The sequence below is a fragment of the Aegilops tauschii genome, chromosome 7 (assembly GCF_002575655.3).
Source record: "Aegilops tauschii subsp. strangulata cultivar AL8/78 chromosome 7, Aet v6.0, whole genome shotgun sequence".
NCBI lineage: Eukaryota > Viridiplantae > Streptophyta > Magnoliopsida > Poales > Poaceae > Aegilops > Aegilops tauschii.
In genome coordinates, this window is record NC_053041.3 from 558,874,792 (window position 1) to 558,884,403 (window position 9,612).

Here is a 9,612-nt window from a genome sequence, read left to right on the forward strand (position 1 = left end):
TACGCACGCCCATGACCTTCCCTCGTTGGAGGCACCGGCGAGAGGCACGACAATAGACCAAGTTAGGACCTTCCCATAAAGGTAAGTGTGGTTGCACTGGAGAAAGCCCGGTTCGGTGGCACCTGACCAACTTAATGACGGAATTTATCCCCAAAAGTATAACTGTGATAACTGATACTCCGATGTCAACTATCAAACTATAATCCAAGTCATAGCAATATCCAACAAATAATCCAAGCCTAATATCATCACCTCAAAATACTCCAAGGGTAGCACATCACTACTGTCATGATGAATAGGAAAACAATAATCCTACTACTCCAATAACAAGAATAAAGCTATTCGGCTAAGATCCTCATGTAAACATCATCTCCGAAAATAATACTCCAAGTAACCGAACATCAACTAGCATCTTGAAAATAAGCATACTAACCACTAATAATCCAAAGGCAGCATGATATCCAAAGTAATACTCCAAAATAATACCAGATACCATCATGAGAAATAAACATAATAGCCACTAAGAATCCAAAGGCACATGTCATCCACACAATCATCAAAATATTAATCCTAGAACTCCAAGCAATATCATGGCAATATCAAGATCAAACAATACTCCGAGAAATGCCATGGACAAATCATACATAGCTAACACAATATTTTAAACAAGTTTTAATAAAGAAACCATGTCACTGCATTGCAATCATGCAAATGGAGGGTGTGGCTTGCCTGGGGTGGAAGAAATCACCGGGAGAAAGTGCGAGAAACTCGCGGAAAGGATCTCCGGAAAACATGGTCTCTCGGAGGGGGCTGAATAAGGGCAGGGGCAAAATGGTCATTTTCAGAATTTCAAAACATGGTGAAAATGGTTCCATCAGAACGGGCTCGATGAAACGAAGACGTGGGCTTTGGAATCACCTGATTTGGAGCTACGGGTAAAAAGATAGGATAGTTTTTTTGCCAGGGACCCATTTGTAAATAAAAACATCACAAACAGGCCCTCAGCCGGAAAACAAAACGCGCAATCCAGAGAATACGCTTTCATTGAAGTGAAAACGCATTTCTGACTGTAGAACACCAGAGTACGCTTTCATCGCAAGAAAACGTATTTCTGGAATACCGCTTCCACTTATCCAGCTAGGCAAACGCAGGGTCGGCTCGTGTGACGCTGACGTGCGGGTCCCACGCGGGTGGGGCCCGTCACTTATCCACGCTGAACCGGGCCGGTCAACGCCGTGCGGCTGACCGGTGGGGTCGAGGCGACGCGGGGCCCTCCTGGCCTGGTCAACGCCTTCAACCTCTCGCGCCGGCGCTCGGCCGCGGTAGAGGAGGATCCCGACGGGGCTCGTCGGCGATTCCGGCCGCCTCCCGCGGTGCTCGGCACACGAACGTGCTCGGGGGACCGAGGCGCATCGCCTGGTCGGCCTCCCGGTTGCTGAAGATGACGGGAACGGGAGCAGCCTCGACCGCAGCGGACGGCCACGGTGGGCGGCGACGGGCACGGCTCCCTGGTGCGCCGGAGGGTGAGGGAAACGGCAGGGGAGGGTCGCCGGATGTAGATAGGGGCTCTGGTGGTGGAAGAAGGCAAGGAGGGGGACGGCTTTGAGCAGATTAATCGGGACAGAGCGGCGGCCGTGGCAATGAGGGGAAGGAATGAGAGCTCCTCGAGCTCGTTTGGGTGGTCAGGGAGGCTTAGAGAGGAGGGGTGAGGCTGTGGGTGAGCTCGGAGGGCTCGGGGGAGGGCTTAAATAGGCGCGGCGCGAGGTGTCCGAGCTGTCGTCGCCGCGGACGCGTTTGCACGCGCATGAGCTCGGGGTTAGGCGACGAGGAGGAGCAGTGGAGGCTCTCACGGGGCAGAGGAGGCCAAGTGGACGTAGGGAGGAAGAAGACGGCGACGAACTGAGCCAAAACGCAACTGTGCTCTCGTGGGCATTCGGCGGCGAGCATCGGTGAGCGTCGGTGAGGGGTTTTACTAAGAGGGAGATAAGTCCAGGAGGATGGCCACGACGTGGTAAATCTATTAGACATGCTCGTGCTCGCTGAGATGCCGAGCAGAGGAGGGGCCTGAGCAAGAAGCCATCCAGTTCGCGTCCATGGCATGCCAGAGAGGTGGTGACCTCATGACCTGGAGAGGAGAAGGTGCCAACGACTGGAAAACGTTGTCTAGGGCGTAGTCCATCCAGGGGAGGTTTCAACTACAGTGGTATCTTGGTTAAAACTGATCTGGTTAAACGGTGAGAACCCTCTGAAGTTTACTGCAATAAACTTGGGTGAGCACTAGTGATCAACAGGAAGGGTTTTGGATCCAATGGATTTGTCTGAGAGGTTGAGGTAAAGAAGGACTTTCATCCTGGTAACTTTGAGAAAGTTTGGACCAAGATAAATCGTAGTTGCTTTGCAACTGACCAAAATGGTCCAAAAACTTGATCAGGAAGGTGCACTCACATGGAGTTTCAAATTGAGCTCAAATTGGGCAAGGCAGAGTCATTTGATCCTATGAAGATGCTCAAAAAGTCTCATACCAATTGGCCAAGCCAAACTAGTACTTGCTTCACAAACATCTCCTCTGGACAGAAACTTGCAAAAATTCTAGAGGAATAATGGCTTGATGAACCATGCCCAAAATGGGTGGAGGTAGGTTATATGGATACTAGAAGTCCTATAAAAATTGGCAGCCATAATGGAGCAAGATAAAATATACTTGCTTCACAAACTGAAATTTTGGGCAGAATCAAAGAATTGAAGATGAGCTCACATGGAGGCATGACATGAGCTCTACTTTGGTGGAGGGCTATGATATGATGATATTAGGGATCATGAAAAATGGCAACTCATTTGGATATGCCTAGCTTGCACCTCCTTCACAAAGCTTCTTTCTGGAAAGAAACTTTGGAAAATCACAATTAAATAATTACTAGGCAAATGAGGTTGCATTTTGGCATGTGGCAATGATATGGACAGTAAAAGGTGTCCAAGGAACTTGAGGTCAATTGGGAAAAGGGAAATAGCACTTGCTTCACAATGTGCCATTTAGGGCAGAATAGGAAATGAATTATTTGAGCAAGATGATAAACATGACAAATGAAATATTTTGCCATATTTGAGAAAGATATGACCCAAACAATTTATGAGAATTATTTGGGAATTTTAGGAGTGATGGAAATAAAGGTTGCTTCATAACCTAGGGCAGACAGGGTTATTCCTTTAATAGAAAAAGGAATATTCCCTAGAAAAAGCTTTTAGGGTTTGGTCAAGCAGTGAAGTGACAAGATCTTGGCAGGGTTTTGAGAATTATGAGCCACTTGGGAAGGAAAAAGAGGATGATTTCCCAGGTCACAAGGCCACAGAATCACTCCAAAAAGAAAAATAGAGCAAAAACCAATAAATCAAAAAGAAAAAGAAAAGGGCCAAAATCGAGGCTGTTACAATGAGCTACTTAATTATATTTTCCGTTCGATGGAAAATACTCACTCTTAATCCACAAACTAAGATGGGAGTTGTTCTGAGAGGAGGACACCGACTGTTGTCGTAGGGGGGCGTCTTTCTTCTTTTCTTCCTCTTAGACTTTGGTAAAGCGGGAGGAGAAGGTGAAGGACGACCATCACTTACAATCAAAATTATGGTGAGCGAGTGAGTGTAAACCATATATACAACGACTTGAAAGATGAACCCACTTTTGTTGTAGGGGCTTGTTCTTCTCCCTCTTCTTCCTTTATGACCTTCGTAAAATAGGAGACCTTGGTAAAGCAGGCGAAGAGGGGGAAGAACGACCATCACCAGTAGTCAAAATTATAGTAGGTGAGTGAGTTCACACCATATATATGACCACTTGAGAGATGAACCGACTGTTGTCGTAGGGGTCAATCTTCTCCCTCTTCATCTGGTGAGACCTTGGTAAAGCAGGATGAGAGGGTGAAGAACATGTTGGGGAACGTAGCATCTAATTTCAAAAAAAATCCTACGATCACGCAAGATCTATCTAGGAGATGCATAGCAATGAGAGGGGGAGAGTGTGCCCACGTACCCTCGTATACCGAAAGCGGAAGTGTCGGTGTACAAAAGTAGGGGCACTCCTTTCTTACCCCTTACTTGTGCACGAACAGTCGGAGCCGCGCCCACGGCCACATTGAGCAGGGCAGAGGAGGGGAGCCGAAAGCACAAGACGACCAGAAGCAACACCAAGACCAGAGATACAAAGAGCAAGAGGGCGAGGTGGACTCCCCCCCCTGGCAGGACCCTTGCCGGGGCGGCCTCCGCGGCCCCGGCAAGAGCCTTGCCGGGGCAACTTGCCCGACGCCAGCAGAGCAGACCACCCTTGAGCCCGCGGGTTCCAACACCACCAACCAACTACATTGGAACCCAGGCTCGGGAGGCGCCTCTCTGGTGGCATGCAGATCTTCGTCAAGATCATAAACACACAAGATCACATGAGGACCAGAAGACGACGATCCTCGGCGGGATCCTAACCGAGGGAATCCATGAGGCCCCCCGGCAAGAGGCTTGCCGGGGAAGACCACGATGCCACGGAAAGACCCTTGCCGGGGCCCCGGCAAGGCCCTTGCCGAAGATATCTACGGGGCGATGGCCAGGCCCACGTCTGCCAAGGCTCCACCGCCGTCCCCATGCAGCTGCCAGCTCGACCAGCTGGGCAGGCACCTGCGTGGCGACGAGCGGCCTCTACACCGACCCAACAAGCACCTGCATTGTGGCATGCGAGTCTTCCTGAAGGCTCCACCACCGCGCCAGCCGAGCAGCCGGCCAACGTGGCACAGCGACGCCTTGTCAGCTCGGACGCGTGTCGAAGCCAGGCGAGGCGGCGACAGCTGGGACGTGCTTCCTTGCCGTCCCCGATAAAGCGAGAGGGGCACGTCGGCAGCGCATTAAATGTGTTTGTCTAACGGTGCCAGAGGATAGGCTCATCCATTGTACACCTTTCCACCTCCTGTGTGCCACTGTGGCGACACCTTTTTGCCTATAAAAGGAGGCCCGAGGCGACCAGGAGAGGGATTCGGATCTTTTGGGCAAGTTGCACCCGGTAGCTAGCTCAAGAACACAAGAACACCCAAATACATCCACCAAAGCAGGACTAGGGTATTACGCATCTCCGCGGCCCGAACCAGGGTAAACGATCCGTGTGCTTCCTGTCAGACCCGCTCTTTGCACAACTTCGCGCCCGCCAATCGTAGAAGGGATCCCAGTGATTCCATAGGTGTCGGTTTCCCCCGACAGGAAGCGTTAGCTTAACGTGGTCGATGTAGTCGAACATCTTCGTGATCCAACCGATCAAGCACCGAACATACGGCACCCCGAGTTCTGCACACGTTCAGCTCGATGACGTCCCTCAAACTCTTGATCCAGTAAAGTGTCGAGGGAGAGTTTCGTCAGCACGACGGTGTGGTGACAGTGATCGTGATGTGATCTGTGCAGGGCTTCACCTAAGTAGTATGACAATATGACCGGAGGAGTAAACGGTGGAGGGGGGCACCGCACACGGCTAAGAAACAATTAATGTGCTTTGGGGTGCCCCTGCCCCCGTATATAAAGGAGGAGAGGGGAGGAGTCCGGCCCTAGGGGGCGTGCCAAGTGGGGGGAAACCCACTAGGACTCCTAGTCCTAGTCGCCCCCCCCCCTTCCTTCATTCGGAGGGGGAAAGGGGGAAGGAGAGGGAGAAGGAAAGGGGGTCGCGCCCCCTCCCCTTGTCCAATTCGGACTCCCCATGGGGGGGCGCCACCCCTTGTGGGCTGCCCTCTCTCTTCCCTATGGCCCATGTGGCCCATTACTTTCCCCGGGGGGTTCCGGTAACCCCTCGGTACTCCAATAAATATCTGAAACCATCCTGGTGTCCGAATACTATCGTCCAATATATCAATCTTTACCTCTCAACCATTTCGAGACTCCTCGTCATGTCCGTGATCTCATCTGGGACTCTGAACAATCTTCGGTCACCAAAACACATAAATCATAATACAAATCATCATCAAACGTTAAGCGTGCGGACCCTACGGGTTCGAGAACTATGTAGACATGACCAAGACACATCTCTGATCAATTACCTACAGCGGAACCTGGATGCTCATATTGGTTCCTACATATTCTACGAAGATCTTTATCGGTCAAACCGTAATGACAACATACGTCATTCCCTTTGTCATCAGTATGTTACTTGCCCGAGATTCGATCGTCGGTATCCTCATACCTAGTTCAATCTCATTACCGGCAAGTCTCTTTACTCATTCCGTAATGCATCATCCTGTAACTAACTCATTAGTCGCATTGCTTGCAAGGCTTATCATGATGTGCATTACCGAGAGGACCCAAAGATACCTCTTCGATACTCCGAGTGACAAATCATAATCTCGACTATGCCAACCCAACAAGCACCTTCGGAGACACCTGTCGAGCATCTTTATAATCACCAGTTACATTGTGATGTTTGATAGCACACAAGGTGTTCCTCCGGTATTCAGGAGTTGCATAATCTCATAGTCAAAGGAATATGTATAAGTCATGAAGAAAGCAATAGCAATAAAACTTAACGTTCATTATGCTAAGCTAACGGGTGGGTCTTGTCCATCACATCATTCTCCTAATGATGTGATCTCATTCATCAAATGACAACACATGTCTATGGTCAGGAAACTTAACCATCTTTGATTAACGAGCTAGTCAAGTAGAGGCATACTAGGGACACTTTGTTTTGTCTATGTATCCACACGTGTATCAAGTTTCCGGTTAATACAATTCTAGCATGAATAATAAACATTTATCATGATATAAGGAAATATAAAATAACAACTTTACTATTGCCTCTAGGGCATATTTCCTTCAGTCTCCCACTTGCACTAGAGTCAATAATCTAGTTCACATCGCCATGTGATTTAACACCAATAGTTCACATCTCCATGTGACCAACACTTAAAGGGTTTACTAGAGTCAATAATCTAGTTCACATCGCTATGTGATTAGCACCCAAAGAGTACTAAGGTGTGATCATGTTTTGCTTGTGAGAGAAGTTTTAGTCAACGGGTCTGCCACATTCAGATCCGTATGTATTTTGCAAATTTCTATGTCTACAATGCTCTGCATGGAGCTACTCTAGCTAATTGCTCCCACGTTCAATACGTATCTAGATTGAGACTTAGAGTCATCTAGATCAATGGCAAAGCTTGCATCGACGTAACTCTTTACGACAAACTCTTTTTCACCTCCATAACCGAGAAACATTTCCTTAGTCCTCTTAGGTAACTAAGGATAATTTTGACCATTGTTCAGTGATCTACTCCTGGATCACTATTGTACCCCCTTGCCAAACTCTTGGTAAGGTACACAATATGTCTGGTACACAGCATGGCATACTTTATAGAACCTATGGCTGAGGCATAGGGAACGACTTTCATTCTCTCTCTATCTTCTGTCGTGGTCGGGCTTTGAGTCTTACTCAACTTCACCCCTTGCAACACAGGCACGAACCCTTTCTTGGACTGATTCATTTTGAACTTCTTCAAAATCTTGTCAAGGTATGTGCTTTTGAAAGTCCTACTAAGCGTCTCAATCTATCTCCATAGATCTTGATGCCCAAAATATAGGTAGCTTCACCGAGGTCTTTTATTGAAAAACTCTTATTCAAGTATCCTTTTATGCTATCCAGAAATTCTATATCATTTCCAATCAACGATATGCCATCCACATATAATATTAGAAATGCTACAGAGCTCCCACTCACTTTCTTGTAAATACAGGCTTCTCCGAAAGCCTGTATAAAACCATATGCTTTGATCACACTATCAAAGCGTATATTCCAACTCCGAGATGCTTGCACCAGTCCATAAATGGATCGCTGGAGCTTGCACACTTTGTTAGCACCTTTAGGATCGACAAAACCTTCTGGTTGCATCATATACAACTCTTCTTTAAGAAATCCATTAAGGAATGCAGTTTTGACATCCATTGCCAAATTTCATAATCATAAAATGCGGCAATTACTAACATGATTCGGACAGACTTAATCATCTCTACGGGTGAGAAGGTCTCATCGTAGTCAACTCCTTGAACTTGTCGAAGACCTTTCGCAACAAGTCGAGCTTTGTAGACAGTAACATTACCATCAGCGTCAGTCTTCTTCTTGAAGATCCATTTATTCTCTATGGCTTGCCGATCATCGGGCAAATCAACCAAAGTCCATACTTTGTTCTCATACATGGATCCCATCTCAGATTTCATGGCCTCAAGCAATTTCGCGGAATCTGGGCTCATCATCGCTTCCTCATAGTTCGTAGGTTCTTCATGGTCTAGTAACATGACTTCCAGAACAGGATTACCGTACCACTCTGTTGTGGAACGTACTCTGGTTGACCTACAAGGTTCGGTAGTAACTTGATCTGAAGTTTCATGATCATCATCATTAGCTTCCTCACTAATTGTTGTTGGCATCACGGCAACAGTTTTCTATGATGAACTACTTTCCAATTCAAGAGAAGGTACAATTACCTCATCAAGTTCTACTTTCCTCCCACTCACTTCTTTCGAGAGAAACTCCTTCTCTAGAAAGGATCCATTCTTAGCAACAAAGATCATGCCTTCTGATTTGTGATAGAAGGTATACCCAACAGTTTCTTTTGGGTATCCTATGAAGACGCACTTCTCTGATTTGGGTTCGAGCTTATCAGGCTGAAGCTTTTTCACATAAGCATCGCAACCCCAAACTTTAAGAAACGACAACTCAGGTTTCTTGCCAAACCATCACTACTAGGAAAAGGCCTGCTAGTGGCGCACCTGTTTTGGCTACTAATGGCACACTACAGGTGCGCCACTAGCATCACGCCATTAGAATTTTTTACTAATGGCGCACCATAGGTGCGCCATTAGTATCTGGTATACTAATCGCGCACCAGGGAGGTCACCCATCCTCACACTACTCCAGCCCGAGCACGCTTAACTTCGCAGTTCTATCCAACCCCAGCACCAGCTCACTTCACAGGCAGTTGTTGATATATCTATCATATCAATCCTATTAAACCTTGTTGATGTCTAGCAAATGGCGCGCCACTAGTAAGTTTGAATTTTTTTTCATTTTCCCCCTCTAGATCTTAAAAGCACCGTATCTTTCGTTCTATTAGGTTTTTGGGGATTTTGAAGATGTTGAATGGGGTTCCCCGGTTCAATTTGTGTGTAACTTTTCGAGTAGATGATTTTTCATATAAAAAACTTTTTAATCCGAGTTCGTATGCAAAAGTTATGCCCATTTTACAAATTCCAGAGAGATTTTGCAAATAAAGTCGAAATTCATATTTGTAAATTTTCCCAACAACTAGACCACATATCACATGGGAAACTTATTTTATTTTATTTTTTTGACATTTCCATCATTTTCTTTTATTTTTTCTAAAACTAAAAAGGCGGTCCACAGGGGGGTGCATTCGGTGGAATTTTTGGGCAAAGTTAGTAATGGCGCACCGTGGGTGTGGTGCGCCATTACTAGTTAAAATAGTAATGGCGCACCACACCCACGGTGCGCCATTACTAACTTTGAAAAAAAATAAAAAAAATTGTTAGTACTGGCGCACCGAGGGTGTGGTGTGCCATTACTAGTTAAAACTAGTAATGGCGCACTGT